The sequence below is a fragment of the Schistocerca cancellata genome, chromosome 6, assembly GCF_023864275.1.
Source record: "Schistocerca cancellata isolate TAMUIC-IGC-003103 chromosome 6, iqSchCanc2.1, whole genome shotgun sequence".
In the NCBI taxonomy this organism is placed as follows: domain Eukaryota; kingdom Metazoa; phylum Arthropoda; class Insecta; order Orthoptera; family Acrididae; genus Schistocerca; species Schistocerca cancellata.
Genome location: NC_064631.1, coordinates 339,273,790 through 339,293,622, shown reverse-complemented (window position 1 = coordinate 339,293,622; position 19,833 = coordinate 339,273,790). Strand labels below are relative to the sequence as shown.

Genomic DNA, 19,833 nt, shown 5'->3' with positions numbered 1-19,833 from the left:
GAATTTAAAAAAAATGCAAAAACATAATTTTCATAATTTTAAAGTCCTTGTTTTTTAAAGTTTATTGTTCACTCAATGGACACTTCCGAAAGATATGTGGCGTTGCCGTAATGTATGCATCTGATTCACACCATTAAAGAGTTCCTTTAGGTTAGCATAATTTACGGGCGTTATTCACGAAAGTATATGTCAGCTGTCACTATTATACTCTGCAGATTGTTTTACACAGACATTTTTTGTACTTTTTATTCCAGTATTCCACCACGTCTCATTCAGTCGAACCCGAGTATCATCGGCGCATGCGCAAGCCGTCTATAGGGAAGCTTTTTACTTTCTTGCCGTTATATGACGCAACACGCGGCCTTGTCCCCTGTTCGCATCGCGTATAGACCGGAGAAGTGGTAACTGCGGTTTTCAGTTCTGTTTTCCGTCGATAGCTATCTGCTTGACGGGTTTGGTCTAGGAAGAACATCTCACTACTTTCTGCCAACCGCTTCATGGCATTTAATGCCATCTGCAAATGAGGTCTAAGTAGTTTTTCATTTATTTTCACCTTACCAGTTAATCACTGTGTGGTATAATTTGTTTAAGACCATCCACCATATTCGAAACCGGCTGTTTTATTCCATGACATACCGCCTTTTACCGGTGTTTTGTTCTGACGGAGAACAAATGTTGGGTACAAGGTTCCGAACTATTTGCTCTAGTTGTTCAGTCATTAGAGTACAAGTGTTTTGATGTTCTCATGTACAAGATATTAATAATTTCCTAAGAAATTTTAAAACATTAAATTAGTTTTAGGAAAGTTATCCTATCTGTGGGTGTCTCAGGTTTGTTATTCCTTTTGGATTTATTGTTATACAGATTTTCACGTGAAGATATGGCCTTAGCGTCACGAAACCGGTAGTGATCTAAAAAGAAAGGACTAAATACAGCTGAAGCTGTTTATTAACACCCAATACAATATAGTAGAATGACTATATTACCAAATTTCTGGTGTGTGAAATTTAATACACAGAGCTGACAACCCTGGCAACAACAATGACCAATAACCCTCTCATTTAAATGGTACTCCACAAGCCACCTAACGGCGTGTGGCGGACGATACTTTTCATACCGGTAACTCATCCCCCTACTCTACCCCATTCCCGAATGGCGCGTGGAAGAATGATTGTAGATAAGCCTTTGCATTGTCTCAAATTTCTCGAATTTTCTAGTCATGCTCATTTGGCTAGATTTTTGTGGAAGGAAATAATATTTTTTCCGACTTTTCCTCTCACCAAATTTCAATAGCAGTGCCCTCTGTGATGCACAACACCTCTCTTGCAATGTCTACCGCGAGTAAATGATCCTACTACAAAACACACCGCTTATCGTCGGATCGTCTCTATCTCATCTATGAGCCCTACCTGGCAAGTCAAGAACCTGTCAAACACGCCTCTTGTAAGCTACTCCTCTCGTGGATGTGTTACATTTCGTTAAGGTTCTTCTTATGACACTGTCTGATATCTGATTTACATATATTGTTTTATGTCATCATCCTACTAAAAGTCGCTCTAGATAGTTACTCCTAGATAGTTTAGGACGGATACCGTTTCCAGCAAATTCTTATGAACGCTGTAGTTGTACAGTAGTGGATTTCTTTCCTTTTGTATGCCCGATATGTTACTTCCATTTGCGTTCAGGGTCAACTGCCCGAGCCTGCACAGTTCATCAATGCTCTGCGAATCGATACTTTATTCAGGTATTGTTACTTTGCCGCGCGGGTAAGCCGCGCGGTCTCAGCCGTATTGTCACGGTCCGCGCGGCTTCCCCGTCGGATTTCGAACGTTCGAGTCCTCCCTCGGGCTCGGCTGTGTATGTCGTCCTTAGCGTAAGTTAGTTTGAGTTAGATTAAGTAGTTTGTAAGCTTAGGAACCGATGACCTAAGGAGTTTGATCCCGTAAGAGCTTACCACAAATTTACAAAATTTATTCTTTGTTTCTTATAGACTATCACATCATCTGCGAAATGTCTTAACGAGCTTCCAACGGTTTCTACTACGTCACTTACATTCACTGTAAGCAGTTTGCGTTCTATCGCGCTTCCTTGGATACTCTCGAAATTACACTCCTGGAAATGGAAAAATGAACACATTGACACCGGTGTGTCAGACCCACCATACTTGCTCCGGACACTGCGAGAGGGCTGTACAAGCAATGATCACACGCACGGCACAGCGGACACACCAGGAACCGCGGTGTTGGCCGTCGAACGGCGCTAGCTGCACAGCATTTGTGCACCGCCGCCGTCAGTGTCAGCCAGTTTGCCGTGGCATACGGAGCTCCATCGCAGTCTTTAACACTGGTAGCATGCCGCGACAGCGTGGACGTGAACCGTATGTGCAGTTGACGGACTTTGAACGAGGGCGTATAGTGGGCATGCGGGAGGCCGGGTGGACGTACCGCCGAATTGCTCAACACGTGGGGCGTGAGGTCTCCACAGTACATCGATGTTGTCGCCAGTGGTCGGCGAAAGGTGCACGTGCCCGTCGACCTGGGACCGGACCGCAGCGACGCACGGATGCGCGCCAAGACCGTAGGATCCTACGCAGTGCCGTAGGGGACCGCACCGCCACTTCCCAGCAAATTAGGGACACTGTTGCTCCTGGGGTATCGGCGAGGACCATTCGCAACCGTCTCCATGAAGCTGGGCTACGGTCCCGCACACCGTTAGGCCGTCTTCCGCTCACGCCCCAACATCGTGCAGCCCGCCTCCAGTGGTGTCGCGACAGGCGTGAATGGAGGGACGAATGGAGACGTGTCGTCTTCAGCGATGAGAGTCGCTTCTGCCTTGGTGCCAATGATGGTCGTATGCGTGTTTGGCGCCGTGCAGGTGAGCGCCACAATCAGGACTGCATACGACCGAGGCACACAGGGCCAACACCCGGCATCATGGTGTGGGGAGCGATCTCCTACACTGGCCGTACACCACTGGTGATCGTCGAGGGGACACTGAATAGTGCACGGTACATCCAAACCGTCATCGAACCCATCGTTCTACCATTCCTAGACCGGCAAGGGAACTTGCTGTTCCAACAGGACAATGCACGTCCGCATGTATCCCGTGCCACCCAACGTGCTCTAGAAGGTGTAAGTCAACTACCCTGGCCAGCAAGATCTCCGGATCTGTCCCCCATTGAGCATGTTTGGGACTGGATGAAGCGTCGTCTCACGCGGTCTGCACGTCCAGCACGAACGCTGGTCCAACTGAGGCGCCAGGTGGAAATGGCATGGCAAGCCGTTCCACAGGACTACATCCAGCATCTCTACGATCGTCTCCATGGGAGAATAGCAGCCTGCATTGCTGCGAAAGGTGGATATACACTGTACTAGTGCCGACATTGTGCATGCTCTGTTGCCTGTGTCTATGTGCCTGTGGTTCTGTCAGTGTGATCATGTGATGTATCTGACCCCAGGAATGTGTCAATAAAGTTTCCCCTTCTTGGGACAATGAATTCACGGTGTTCTTATTTCTATTTCCAGGAGTGTATTTTTGCATCTGTCGATTTGGTTCCGTTAAGCGCGACGTGTTGAGTCTTGTCTGCAAAGTAGCCTTCAATCGATCCGCAAATCCGGTCCGATACTCGACAAGCTGGTATTTTCTTTCACTAAACGACAGTGCGGGACGGTGGCAGCAGGGCATAGAATCGAACAGAACTTGGATGACACGTATTTATACTTGATACCATGCTCTTCAGCTCAATTACACAGTATCTCAGCCGTACTGATTGAGTGTGGTGGCGAGTCAGTCCGTCACACCCCATAAGCGGATCTTTGCAATGCGTCAGAGATCTAGAGAACATGCTTGCGAGGGCATTAGTCTATAACTCTCCCTACCGATGTCGTTCAGGATAGCATGGGTCTTATGGTGTCTTGTTGAGAAACGTCATGAGGCCCTCCAGCATATGGTGTAAACGCTGACACTCCGTGGTTCTCCAGACATTGTCTCACAGTCCGTTTGCATACTTGTCCTACTGCAGACAAGCACATTTCCTGACTCTAGGTACGTATCCGTGGTTGTACGACACTGCGTTTCTGAGTGAACAGTATGTCTGTCATCTAGAGCGCTAATCACGGGGGTCATTCAGATCCTTCACTGTGTTGTTTTGGTCTCCTGAACCTTCGATTGCTTAGTCATACGACAATTACGGGATCCTGACCAATGCGTGCACTAATATCGCGGAGCGACAAACTGCCATTGCGATACGCTACATTTCTTTGGTGTCGAATTCTGACTCTTGCTGGTAGATATTTCTTTTTCTTGCACGATGCATAACACAATCCTCTTGTGGAGAAGCTACACTCACGAAACACAGAGGGATTCGCTACCTGTTCTTCCCATAGAGAATGCCGTTTCCCAGACTTACTTTGTGTGCTAGAGCTGAAACGCTAGTCATTTGTATACCCAAGCATGTATCTTCTTTTATGAAAATTTGAATTTTCTCGAATGCAGCATTAATGGCGTTGCAGTTCTGAAAGGGCCATTACTGGGTGGCACTGGGTTGTATCTAAGCTTCAGCAAAACCCTCAAGCGGAATTTTTTTGATCGATTCTTATAAATAAATGTAATTATTTTTTCTGTTCCAGTTCTCAGGCATCCTTCAACGAGTTTTGCTTTGTCATCACGGTCAGGAGTCACGTTTCGTACTAGAAGATCATATGGTACATTTGTATGTAGTTGGTCGAATTATGTCATGCATATGTCTTGACGTCATTGAACTCTCATCCGCTACCAGAAATTACGACGACGTCTGTGATGGAGGAACATTAGCATCGATTTGGGTTCCGTTAGACTGTGGATAACTTAGCATACCTCTCTGTTGCGTTTCAACACGGTTCTCCCTTTTCCACACACCACTATCATGTAACCGCTGATTCTGATCTTGATGATGTTGGACATGTTTTCAATTACTTCTTTGATGATAGAACGACAGTAGGTAGATGCGTGGGACAAGATTTTCATTTTATCAAAGACAGTCGCATGTTTGTTTAAGAGGCTAATTTCGCTCACAGCAGAAAATATCATGCGGCCTACTAGTACAACATTGATGGCAGAGGTAGCTGTGGGAAATTCACTTTACAAACGGATCTAATGTGGCAAGGAATCCGAGGAACATTTATTCAGATCCCACAAAGTCCATGTAGCACACTGAAATCTGTCAAACGGGTAAAGAGGACATAAAATGAACACGAATGCGTCGAAGAAGCTCCTTATTTAAGTTGAAAGTTACCTCTTCGTCAGAAATACGTAATGAAACATTTGTAGCAGTGACAGACATTTCATACCAGGTTACACCCAATCGTTTTGAAACGTAGCGTTTGATGACAAGAAATGGATTTTGATAATGTTTCTTTTCTAGTTCATAGAAAAAATATCCATCAATTGAGTAGATTTCTGTCTTCTATTCATTGTTGATAACCACAAGCAATGACACACAATTTAAGCTAGCATGTGCCGCCTTTACCTTCCTGCAGTGCATCACGTTTGCGTAATTCATGGGTACAGCACCGCAGTCAAGAACACTCAGCTCAGTTGGAGGTGTAAACGTGCCAAGATTTACACACGGGAATCGTGTCACAGCTTGCACAGTGTAAAGGCTCTGTACTCAGCAAAACGTTTCTGCTGGTACCGTATGAACGAATACGTTCCACCGTGAATAAGCAGGCGGGGTCATTAATAAATCACAGCTGCCACATTGAATAGACAGTTTAGAACACATTGCAGACGCGCTAGTAACGCCGTGGCTACACGGAGTTATCTGTGCCTGATAGATTGTGGATAGAGGAGCGAGTTGGCCAACTGCAGCGAGCAGATAAGATGTTTTGATTGTTGCTAAACTTGCTGACGTTCTAACAGGAAGAAGAAATACATAGTAATGAAAAGATTCCTTTTCTTACTGTTTTGTGTGGACCGCAAGAAATTTCAGTTTTCTGGTGGTAAGCCGTACCCTGGTCAATAGAACTGACCCTGGGAAGCATTATTTGATTAAGGTTACAACTCGGTAACAATATTAACAGTTACGACAAATATGATGAGCACACAGTGTATTCGCAAAAATCTGCATGTACATTCACAACCCGCCAGAATGTATTACGCTCACACAACAACAGTTTGATCAATGAGCGAAAAATCAAACAGGAAAATTTCAAGAAAACGGTGCAAGACTTCAATCTGTTCTTGCAACAGCAATCCGCACAAAAGGAACACATTTGTGGAAGAGGTGCAGCAATCAGACTACATTATCCGTAGAAGGACCATATATGCATTTCAGAATACTGATGATGATACTACGAGAGTGATAGAAAGTAAACGAAACAGCTAGCTTAGTGCATAGTGTTTAAGGGCCATTTTTTTAGTACACCACTGGCTATATGTGCTCTTGAAGGTATTGTTAAGCCCCCATAACAATGTTGTGTAGCCGTCATCTGTACTTAATAGCAGTTCTCACCTTGGTTGCTGACGTTTGACTGACAGCTACTTTTGCTTTAACAGCTATAAACATAAATACAATTCATTCTGCAATATTAGACTATCACTACAATCACATATGTTTTATGGAGATATGACGAGCTACTTATCAGTTAATATACTTATTATATGGTGTGAGCCTTTTTTTGACGTTGCTTGGAAGTACAACAAGTAGCTCTGTAATTGCTCCTTTTCGGATGCATCCTCTGAGGAATGCCTGTGATACCTGAAGTTTGTCGCATGTAACGAAATATTTAACAACATTAATCGAGCAGAATATATTTGCTTTACATAGCAACAACACGACTGAGGAGTAGCAGAACAGATCTTGTTAACATTGATTCATTCAGCAGTTGAGTATATCTCAGAGCAACGGCCTCTCACATCTACCGTTGTATTTCCTGTTATTATACAGGCAGATTTATTTCCTTTTAATGTTTCATTTCAGGCAACAGGTTTTATGTACATGCGTGTGGAATCGTTATACCGAACTAACAGAGAATATTTACAAACCATATTTATACGCCGAGCAGTATAGTTTATGATTATTTCAGTCCATCTAACTACTGAAGTAATAATCCCTTTGCCAGATTTACTCATGTAATCTTGAAAGGATACTGCAGAGAATGTTTAGAACATTTTATAGTGCTAAAGAAAAGTATTGGAGTTCTACATCTACCAGAAAACAGCGTCCCTATCGACGGAAAAGAAGCCTGTTTTGAAGAAGATATGGACTGGAAATTAGTAGTCGCCGTAATTCCACAAAGAAAGAAGAGGACATTAGAATCTTGATGGTACGACGAACAGTTTACTTTCGTCCCACCATAAGGAGAGTCCAGTACTGTAGTCAATTCTTTCACGCTCTTAGCTTGTGTAGTGGAATGCACCAGACTAAGAGATAAACTGTGAGGCCAAACTGTTGTACAGTAAACATTAATTACATAGTTTGCCAGATAGGAAATACTTCACCAAGTATCTAAGCATTCTCTCCAAAAAAAATTTCTATAGAGAACATAGAAGTTGAATGAGTAATTAATCAACCTTAAATATATTTCATTGCATTGTTTGAGGTGGTACTTAAAACAAACAGAATGAAACGTTGAGTCTATACTTGTCATTTACCAACCCAATTTTTACTATTTTTCGTAATGACGTCATCACACTATTTAACCAAAATTCTAGAATCCCGCAAACACGTTCGTATTTCGAAAAATGATGGAACGAATAAATATGTGTACTCTAAATTAGAGAACTACATTATTCAGTTAAGAGTAAACAACTCATTTATCTTTTTAACTGCCTCGTTACACTCCTACCATAGTCCAGAACGACAAATATTTCTCACTTTAATTAACTCATTTCACGTTATGGAACACAAATACGGCTACATTAATTATTTTTAGAAGAATTAAATTATTGTAGCCGTAGCTCGATATTGCGAATTTTTCATTAGAGAGCATGTGCGACATAGTAAATCATGAAGCGTTATTCCATGTCGCCAATTATTAAAGGACCACAAACCAACAGTCGTAAAATTCTGCACGTGCCTCGTAATGTCTTTATTGCCAACTAGTGGTCTGTCATACACGGTGCAGTCGAATTAATGTGACCACCTCCTATGTTCGATACGAACGTGCAATAACCGTTCAGACTACAGGTGGCAGCAGTACCAGTGAAGGGTGTAGAAACTCCGTCTGGGAAGTGGAAAACAGCGCAGCCGTTGAGGTATTGCGAAAACGTAGCGATTTATCTGAAGTGCAATGACTTTCAGGCCTAGGGTGGAAGCATTTCGGTAACGGCTATGTTCGTAAACGGTTCGCGTGCCACCGTAGTTACAGTGTACCGTGCATGGCGTCATGACGCTATGAAAAACCCGCGTCCAGGCAACTGGGTGCACCACTGACCGTAGATGGCAGAGGTGAACTACGGCTGCGGAGTTGTGTACTGGCGAATAGACGTGAAACCGTTGAGCAAATAACTGGCTGCCCAGATAGACCAAGGATTTACCAGCAGTGCCTCCTCAACGACTGTTCATCGAACGCTGCAGCTTGTATGTCTACGCAGCAGGGGTCTGTTCATTCACCCCCTCCTGAGTGCTGCTCATCGGCGACGAAGTCTGGAATTTGCACGGAAATACCGCAACTCGACGTCCATATCGTAGCGACAGGTGGTCTTTTCAGATGAACCCCGCTTTATGATCAGTCGGACTGAAAGGAAACCTGGCTGGAGAAGGGAGCATAATGGTGTGCGAAATGTTTTCAAGGAATTCCCTGGATAATCTCGTCATTCTTTTGGGCACAATGGATCAACAAAATTATGCAGACACTCTCGGGGACCCTGTCTACCCCGAAATGCAGTTCGTTTTTCCTCGGCATGGTGACGTCTACCTGCAGAACAATGCAACGTTGCACACAGCTCGCAGCATACATGCGTGATTCGAAGAGCACCAGTGTGAGTTTACCGTACTCCCATGGTCAAAAAACCTCCCAGATTTAAACCCAGTCGAGAATCTTTGGGACCATCTCGATCGGACTGTCCGCGCTATGGATCCTCAACCAGGCCAACCAGCGCAGCTGTCCATCGCACTGGTGTCGGCATGGCTCCACATCCCTGTCGGTACTTTCCAGAATATCATTCACTCTCTTCCTACACGTCTAGCAGCGGTCCGCGCTGAAAAAGGTTGTTATTCACGCTTTTGACAAGGTCCCATTAATGTGACTGTACAGTGCACAACATCGTCGGAATCGAATGAGGTCTATGTTGTTGATGTGGTTATTCCTGTGGCCTTCAGTCCTATGACCTGTATGCTGCAGTTCTTCATGCTGCGCTGTCTTAAGTTATAATTTTCATCTCTGAATAACTACTGCAACTTACGTCCTTATGAATCTGCTAACTGTATTCACCCCTTCGTCTCCCTCTACAACATTTAATCCCCAGTACCTCCCTTGAGGGCTTCGAATATGTACTGTCAATCGTTTCTTCTAGTCAGTTTGTATCATAAATTTCTTTCCTTCAACACTCCCCACCCACCCACCCATAGTTCCATTCAGTTTCTCCTCGTTAGTTATGCAATCTACCCATCTAGACTTCAGCATTCTTCTGTAGCACCATATTTCAAAGCCTTCTATTTCACTGTTGCATAAAACTGCATAAACAATTTAGCGCCCATATTTCACTTCCGTGGACGGCTACACTCCATACAAGTACCTTCAGAAAATATTGCCTATAACCTAAATCTATTTTCGATGTTAGCATGTATATCTTCTTCAGAAACGCTTTCCTCGCCGTTGCCAGTCTACAGTTGACATCCTCCATACTTCAGTCATCGTCAGTTATTTTGCTACCAAAATAACAACACTCATTTACAACTTGAAGTGTCTCATTTCCTATCCTAGTTCCCTCAGAATCATTTGAGTTAATTTGACTACATTCCATTATATTTATTTTGCTTCAGTTGATATTCATTTTGCCGGCCGCGGTGGTCTAGCGGTTCTGGCGCTACAGTCCGGAAACGCGGGACTGCTACGGTCGCAGGTTCGAATCCTGCCTCGGGCTTGGGTGTGTGTGATGTCCTTAGGTTAGTTAGGTTTAAGTAGTTCTAAGTTCTAGGGGACTTACGACCTAAGATGTTGAGTCCCATAGTGCTCAGAGCCATTTGAACCATTTTTGATATTCACTTTGTACCCTACTTTCAAGACACTGTTCATTCCGTTAAACTTCTCTTCCAAGTTCTTTGTTGTCTCTGACAGAATTACAGCGTCGTCGAGAAACCTCAGTTTTTATTTCTCCTCCTAGAGTTTTAATTGCTACTCCTATATTTTCTTTTTTTCCTTTACTGCTTGTTCAGTGTACAGACTGAATAACATCGGGGATAGGTTGCAACCCTGTCTCACTGACTTCTCAACCACTGCTTCCCTTTCATGGCCCTCGACTCCTATAACTGCCATCTCAATTCTGCAAAAGTTTTAAATAGCCTTACATTCTATGTATTTGCCTCTGCTACCTTGCTGATCAATCCCCGAAAGTTTCGAAGAGGTTATTAGAAGGTGAGGGAGACGCAGTGTCTTATTAGGCAGTGTAAAGTTTGTTTAATAGGTAAATTACGGCAAGGTAAAATAATCTGATACTTCATTATGCCGACAGATTCAAATAACATTTTATAAATAGCGTACGGAGGTAGGTTCCCATACACAGATGTGAATAAAGAGGGCGAACTTTGCTGGGGAATAACGAAAATTGAGAAAGTCATATAGGCTGATTCGCTCCCCGTATTAACAAAACTACCCGGTGAGTGTGTCTACATAACTAACCTGAGATAAAAGCGGATATCATCACTCGACTGTCAAAAAATAATCACAGACTGGTTCATATACTTGCCTTGGAGTGTAATTTTGAAGTAATAGCGTTTCCATTTGATCAGCGACATGTTGACAGTGGACACGGATAAACTATCGCCAACGTACGTTTTATCGAAGTAAGGAAGACAATTGAATGTGTCAATATTGTTGCTGGCTCGCTGTAAATAAATGGCTAAGATTCCTGGAAGCATATTTTCGTTTGCATCTCTTTGCAATGTACGAACATCTTTATTGCAAGCACGTGTAACCGGATATAAAAAGATGTGATTTACCTATCCAACGTCGGTTCTATTTTCAGAAGTATCCTGTTACAAATAGACCATTTCAAGCAAAACTATCAAAGCTACAATTATTTTTCAATTTGGATTATCTGTTGGTACCCAACGGTGTACACTGATATTATTTTTACAGATTTTAATAAACTACTCCATCTGAACAATGTACCTCAGCTGAAATACGGTCAAATGACTAAATTGTAAGATTATTGGAAACTGAAAACCGATGGTTGAGACAGTTAAACAAATGATTCCTCTTCGAAGCCAATCACTTCATCTTAGAGTAGCACTTGCTCCTAACGTCCATATGTTGGACATATTGTAATCTCGGTTTTCCCTTATAGTTTGCACTGTCAGATGGTCCCTTACGTACCACATAATTTACTCCTAGACGATTGTGCGGAAAGCATTCTCATTTCTAATTGGTCCATATATTGTTCGACGTCTTTCTACACCGCCACATCATACGCGCTTCGAGCATCACTTATTTTTTGTTTTCCACACACATCTGTGACATTTAAAGAACAGCCTCTGTCAAACAGTTAATAAACGTCTGATTTTAGGAGTACGTCGATGGCACATACATGTCCAGCAGTATGAAAAGAATGGGATGGACATGGCTAAAATCAGTGATGTAACTAAGCAATCACAGTTTGACGGAAGACTCGATCATTTCTGTTGAAACTATTCGACAGGAGACGGTACGATTAATTTGGAACCATCTGAATGAGAATCATGTACGTGGAAATCAAGATTAAGCACATATTTTATGCAGGCGAAACGTTAGCAACTGTCAGAGCTAGGAAAAAGTATCTAGATCAACGAAGGCATTTTACTCATATTAAATACTGAAATACAGCGAAACTGGTAATGTGCGTGCTAAATGTTTTCACAGAATAGACGAATAACCTACAAAAGGTAGAGACACAAGGAGCAGTGACTGAGGAATTGAGCCTACCGTTAGACCTTATTACAGAGGTAGCCAAGTTACTACAACAAAAACTTAAGCTCTTAGCTATTCTTAAAATCGGTGCTGGAAGCAACTTGGAGGTAAAAGTTAGTTTGGGAAGGCATAATCTGAAGGAACACTAGTCCCCAAATATTAATTATCCCGTAGAAAAGAACATACAGGTAACTTTGAACTGCTATAGATAGGGGAAAACTGGTACTTTACGATTACACTATGATCCTTTGGCAGCGATGTGGTACGTATGAGTGAGTTGATTGCATAGCATCAGCAAATAACAGAGGTCGACATGGAGACTTAACAGAATGTCGGAAAGAGCTATCGTGTCAGAACGGGCCACTGACCACATTCTAAAAGAAGTTTCTCAATATGTTGGCGTGTCAATGCTGACTTTCAAGCGTCTGTACTGGAAACAGTACACCACTGGTGAACCACTTAACAAGGATCAAAAGCAGTAGTCCAAAGTTGACCCTAACGGACAGGGACTGGAAACAAAGTTTACGGCCTCACAGTGACAGTCAGTTTCAAACGCGACAGAAACTGCTGGGTCAGTTTTCATGCGAGCACTGTAATGGGAATCACATGTAGAGGACATTTGGAGTCACTGCCGCATAATATATCATTGCCCAAAATAACTAGTAAAACTGCATGTCTTCGGTGGGTACAACACTGAAACGTGGAAGTACTTGACAAGAGCCATAATGTCAAGACCAACAGACTGCAGTTTTGCCTCTTTTCGATTTCTGAAAGGCTTCGAAAGCATCAAAGCACCATTGAGCTTGCCTCAGTAGTAACACCGGTTCCCGTCAAATCCCCGAAGTTAAGCGCTGTCGGGCTTGTCAAGCACGTGGATAGGTGACCGTCTCGGCCTGCAGACTGCTGTTGGCAAGTGGGATTCCCTCTGCCCTGTTGAGATCAATTGAAGAGCTACTTGACTGTGAAGTAGCAGCTCTGATCACGAAAACCGACAACGGCCGGAAAAGCGTTGTGCTGAAAACGCGACCCTCCATATCCGCATCCAGTTAAGCCTCTCGCCTGACGATGACAAGACGGTGGGTCGGTACCGCTGGACCTTCCGAAGCCTGTTCGCATGGAGTTACGAGTACACCAAAAGCCTAATGAGGTGTTTGACAGTACAATTTAGGCCGAAGTTGGTTCTCTGGTGTTTTCGGGTTGTTTCCTGCAGCACGTCTTCGACCTATGTTTCAGGCTGTCACGAACCTGAACAAGGATATCGTTGTGATTCTCCGGTTTCTCTCTGTGTATTTCTTGCTCGAACAGTCCACGGGCGTACTGCCGGTCCGTAGTGTTCAGAGGGAACAATATTTCGGCGATCAGACACATCGCCATCGTCAGGTGCAGTGACGAATTGAGCTTCTAAGAGCGGGCAGTCGTCTTAAATCCCTTCCCCTTGCGAGGCGTTCTCTCCGCGGTCAGCGCCCGCTCGTCAGCGAACAGTGAGACGCTGGTGTCGGCGTCCGTGGTGGCGTTGGTGTAATTGCCTCGTCCGCCCTAGTCACCCGTTCGTTTCTTTTGCTGAGCGTGTTTCTAATTAGACTCAATGCTGATTCCCATGCCCTGCTGAGGTTGTAGCCTTGATCTCCGTTGATGAATCCGTCCCTGGTAAGAATTTCGATAGGCTCTTTAACGACGCTGTCCCAGTATTTAGATGTCTGCGCCAGAACCCTGGTATGTTGATAGTCCATTTCTTGATTTTGGGACAAACAGTGTTCTACGACCGCCGTCTTGTTGGGGTACCCAAGTCAAGTGTGTTTCTGATGTTCTCGGCAACTATCTTCGATGGTGCGCACTGCCTGTCCAATATAAGTCTTCCCACACTGGCACGGAATCTGGTGTACGCCGGCCTTCCGCAAATCGAGATCGTCTTTGACATTTCCCAATAATGCTCGCCTTTTATTTGGTGGGCAAAAGACAGTTCCTACTAGGTGTTTCTTCAATATTCCTCCTATTTTTCCCGATAGTGCTCAGTGGCTGTCTCTTTCTCCGTGACTCCTTCCCTTGGGATCAGTGAAGTGAAGTGGAAAGAAGACAAGGATTTCTGGAGAGACGATTATCGGGTAATATCAACAGTAGTAGAAATTGGTATAACGGGAGTAGGATTTGTTTCGTAAAGGAAGGTAGAGCAGAGAGTGAGTTTCTGTGAACAGTTCAGCGATAGGGCTTTTCTCATCAAAATCAACAGCAAACAGACAACAGTAGTTCAGGTATACGTGCCGACGTCGGGGGACTGGAATGCGGTTGTAGGGGAGAAAGTGAAACAAAGGGTTACACGAGAATGTGGGTGTGGTAGTAGGAAGAAAAGAAGAGAGAAACTAAGTTCTGCCATAAATATTAGGTATTAGTAGCGAGTACACTGTTCAAGAATCACAAGAAGAAGAAGTATACAAGGGAAGGGAAGGGAAGGGAAGATTCCAGTTAGATAACATCATGGTCAGGCAGAGATGCTGAATTCATTTATTGAATTGTAAGGCGTAACCCGGAGCAAATATAGGACTCAGGTCACAATGTAGTAGTGATGAAGAGTAGGATGGAGTTTCAGATATTGGTCAGTAGTAACCAATAAGCAAATAAGTAGCACAGAAGTACTAATAACTGAAGAGACATGCTTGAAGATATCTGATGCCGTACTGCAATAATTTATGTGTCAGTAGGTAGTTCAGATGAAGAGGAATGGAAATTTCTATAATGCGATATTGCAATGCCTGTCTTATACTGATGACGATGCACTCGGTGACCACAGCCGTTACGAATAATGACTACCATCAGCTGTAGAATGGAATGACAATGAAAATTTGTGCCGGACTGGGACTCGAACCCAGATTTTCCTCTTATCGCCTTGCCATTTCGCTATCCGTGCACGACTGACGGTCAGATCAAAACCATCATATGACTTCGCCCATGCGTCTACGATCTGTACTCCCACATCCATTATGTGTATTCCCGTACAGAAATCCGGGTTCGAGTCCCGGACCGGCACAATTTTTCACTGTCGTCATTCTTTTCTACAGCTACTGGTAGTCATTATTGGCAAATGTGAATTCATCTGGTGTATCTCTAAAATGGGCAATAACAGAAGTAGTAAGGAAAACCGGATATACAACAAAGGCAACTGCAAAGAAGCTACGTATAACAGATGAAATCGACGCAAGAAGGGAGTACAAAAATGTTCATGGGAATTCAGGAATACAGAAACAGAAGTTAGTTACGAAGAAAATAAATAGGAAATGCAGAAATGTTGAGGCAAAATGACTCCATGAAGAATGAAAAGTCAACAAGGAAATAACTGTCGTAAGTACGGGGTAAGCGTATAGAAATGTCAAACAACCTTCGGTGATATGAAAAGCAAGGGAGGAAACATTAAGAGTGCAATGATAATCAACTGTTAAATGTAGGGGAGACAGAGGCGTCTGTGAGAAGAAGTTGTCTGATGAGATCCAGCATTCAAGAGTACTTTGGAAGACTTAAGATCAGATAATGCAGAAGGGATAGACGATATTCCATCGGAATTTGTAAAATCATTGGGGGAAATGGCATCAAAACGACTATTCACGTTCGTGTGGAGAATGTGTGAGTCTGGCCATATACCATACTACTTTCGGAAAAACATCACCCACACAATTCCGAAGGTTGCAAGAGCCGACAACTGCGAGATTTAACGCATAGTCAGCGTATCATCAGCGTGGATAATGTGTGTGCATGGCCCCATTCCATACGACTTTCGCAGAAACATCATCCACACAATTCTGAAGGTTGCAAGAGCCGACAACTGCGAGATTTAAAGCATAGTCAGCGTATCATCTTATGCATCCAAATTTGCTGATAAGAATAATACACAGAAGAATGGAAAAGGAAATTCACGTTTTGTTGGACGATGATCATTTAGAGTTTAGGAAAGGTGAAGGCACTAGAGAGGTAGTTCTGAAATTGCGGTTGGTAATGGAAGCAACACTGAAGAGAATCGAGACACGTTGTTTATATTTGTCGAGCTAGGAGAAGTGTTCGGAAATGTCAAGCAGTGCAAGATGTTTGGGATTCTGAGTAAAGTAGGGGTAAGAAGCAGGGAAGCAAGGGTAACATGGAGTTGAGCGCCCCACAAACCAAACATCATCATCCTCACGGGTAATATAAAACATGTAGATGAACTAAAAGGGAACAATGAGAGCGTAAAACCGACAACAAGGCTCTGATTAAAAAGAGTGTACAGCAGGGATGTAGTCTTTCGACCATACTGGCCAATTTATTTGTCGAAGAAGCAACGTGCGAAGGAAAAAGAGAGATGCAAGAATGGGATTAAAATTCAAGGTGAAAGATATCAATGATAAAATTTGCTGATGACTTTACTATCCTCAGTGAAAGTGAAGAAGAATTACACGATTTATTGTATCAAATGAACAGTGTAATGATTACACAATGTAGGTTTGGAGTAAATCGAAGATCGACGAAAGTAATGAGGAGCAGCGGAAATGAGGAAAGCGAGAGGCTTGGCAGCAGATTTGGGTTCAAAATGGCTCTGAGCACTATGCGACTTTACTTCTGAGGTCATCAGTCACCTAGAACTTAGAAGTATTTAAACCTAACTAACCTAAGGACATCACACACATCCATGCCCGAGGCAGGACGAACCTGCGACCGTAGCGGTCGCGCGGTTCCAGACTGACGCGCCTAGAACCGCTCGGCCACACCGGCCGGCCCGCAGATTTGGGGATCACGAAGTAGGCGAAGTTAAAGCATACTCCTACCCAGGCAGCAAAATAACCTATAACGGACGCAGCAAGGAGCATTTAAAAAGGAGACTATCACTGTCGAAATGTCATTCCTCGCCATGAGAAGTCTGCCTTAATGAAACATAGGTCTTAATCTGAGGAAGACATTTTTCAGAATATACCTTTGGCGCACAGCATTGCATGGTAGTGAGCCATGGTCTGTGGGAAAACCGAAAAAGAAGGGATTCGAAGCCTTTGAATGTGGTGCTGTAGAAGAATGTTGACCATGGTGCTAGAGCGAGATGTTGAGAGTAAGAACCGCAGAGAAAGACAACACGGAATGCATGAAACCACTCAGAAAGTGGCCACTGGGTGTCCTCGTCTCCCAAGATGACAGCTGCTGTGCTGAAAGGACTACGAAATTAGGTTCCTAGCTTGACGAACACTCAGGCACCATGTCGAACCTCGAATGGCATGTTAAATCTTAACCACACAGAAAACATGGGAGCTATTTGCAACAGTGGCTGAAAAGTAGTCATCAAGAACCCAGTAATTTCTTAGCACTACGGCATCCAATTATGAATGATTGACTTGCGATAAATATGGTGGACAGACATAAAGAAACATGTGAAGTTTTCCTCGCCAGTACACCAAGGCTAGATGTGGTGTTGGTTGATATTACCGTGATGTCTCTTCTGATGACTAAATTTCTGCCCGCCGTGTTTAGATCAGAATACCCCCCCCCCCTTTCCCAAAAAAAAAAAAAACATTGACAGGAAGGAGGGAAGACTAAAGACCAACGTGTTCTCATCAGATAAGGTAACCTTAATGGCATTCCCGCTAATCTGTTACGGAAACCCGAACAACCTAAATTAGTGATGACGAACAGGCATAAGACCGTCATTGTTCCGGTATGTGACCCAAGTGAGTTTATCGTTGCGCCTTCGCGAACCGTTTATAAAGGATACTGATCGAGCAGGCAACATCGTGTAGCGTCGTTATGAAGAAATGACAATATAAACTAAGGAATGAAATCCACGTCACACAAAAAAGTGAAGCAACCAATAGGGGAGGATGGAACAAAATGAAACATCAAGAGAGTATATACGATGTTACATCAGTGATTACAAAACAGTCAGATTCGTAAAGAAATGGGCAAGGTGAATCCACATTTCAGTATGATGTTTCGCCTTCTCTGTCATGTATCCATACTGACGCACAACTGTGGCAAGTGGTCTTTGAAATCCTGGACAGTGACAATCGGACAGGGTTGACATCAGAGCTGCTCCCACACATGTTCTACGATGTTCTGGGGATCTTTCTGGCATGGGAGTACCTCAGCATTACGTATGCAGTTCATAGACATGTGCCATATGTGGACGAGGATTATCGTGTTGGTTGGTTCAAATGGCTCTGAGCACTATGGGACTTAACATCTATGGTCATCAGTCCCCTAGAACTTAGAACTACTTAAACCTAACTAACCTAAGGACATCACACAACACCCAGTCATCACGAGGCAGAGAAAATCCCTGACCCCACCGGGAATCGAACCCGGGAACCCATGCGCGGGTAGCGAGAACGCTACCTCACTACTTATCGTGTTGGTAAACGGCGTCATGATACTGTCTCATAAGTAACACAAGACGGCGCAAGGTGTCGTTGTACTGTTACGCCGTCAGTGTTACCCGAATAATTACCAAAATTGAGCTGAAGTCATAACTGATGGCTCCTCATGCTAATATTAAACATATGTAACACTCTAAGACATTAAAAGTAGGGTACCTCTCCACATATCGGCGTAACATTCGCTGACGATCATCCTGAGTAGCGTCAAGTCGCGGTTCATTGCTTAACACAATACGATGTCATTAATCAGCAGGCTTTACTTCCCGGCCACAGCGGCACTCCAAACACAGCCGTTTCTGTTACGGCGTCAATGGCGTCTTACACAGGCGACGGTAATTTCCTAGTCCAGGTGCTGCCAGTCTCCGACCAATGGTGCGACATGACACAAAACGTCACAGCGTGTCCATTATTTATTCTCGGGTGGTAGATGCATATGTGAAGACGTTACAGTATGCTTGGTAACTGCGTGCCGTCGCAGTCACATGCAGTCAAAGACCTGGTCACTGCAATACACCAGTGCCCCAGACTTCTAGATACTGCAAGATTCGGCCAGACAGTCAACTGGAAATCTATAGCGAAGCCTGTGTCAAATTCTGTCAGTTTCTGATAATACTATTTCATACGAATAAGTGGATTCCCTCTTTGCTCCATGTGATCACTCAACATCTGACGTTGTTCATGCCTCTTATATGTCCAACCGGCAGACGCCGAGCCAAGCAGACGCACCAGCAGCAGTAGCAGATCAGCAATTATGTGATAAATAGTAATTTAGTTTTTTTTTCCTCAAGTGCTTCTGCAAAAAAGTTAACTACAACGTTGTATTTTATTGTGTGGACTAGTGGTTGGCCAACTACTGTAAGCTTCTGTTTTTGCGTAAATCTTGGTGCATGTCCTTGTGTAAGGCAGATTCCTAGGGTAATGTTTCCACCGTCAGATCGCCACGTCACGCCGCTAAGCTTAAATCTCGTGCTTGTACACAGCATACAGTTTAGGTCAGTGCGTTCTAATCTGCATACATATTTCGTGCAGTAGCTTTCAGATAAGCAGAGTTCCTAGGAAACAGTAACTATAGATACAACCACTTCACTAGAGAAATTTATTTCCGTTTAACAGCTTGCCGTCTCAGAGCATAGTGAGATATCTGCAGAACACTTTTTTGTGTTTCTTCATTCACCGAGTTTCATTTTGCGTACATTCCAAACTCAGTAGCGTCATTTGGGATCTTATGTCTATTTGTACACACTACGATGTGGCTAGGGACTGTGCTTGTTGTGAGTGGATACAAGAAGAATTTATGCTGTCCGTAAACAGCTGGAAGTAGCATTGGCTACCGTCGACATGCTGCTGGCTAATGATAAAGTTTCGGCGAC

The 19,833-nt window shown here is 43.7% G+C and overlaps 1 protein-coding gene across 1 annotated transcript in view; it reads right to left on the bottom strand.

Annotated features, from left to right (window-relative positions):
- The window catches only part of LOC126088317 (V-set and transmembrane domain-containing protein 2B-like), a gene marked incomplete at its 3' end in the record, with an annotated part of 157,779 nt that overhangs the window by 113,740 nt on the left and 24,206 nt on the right, over nucleotides 1-19,833 (bottom strand). The gene's annotated exons all lie outside the window — the stretch shown is intronic.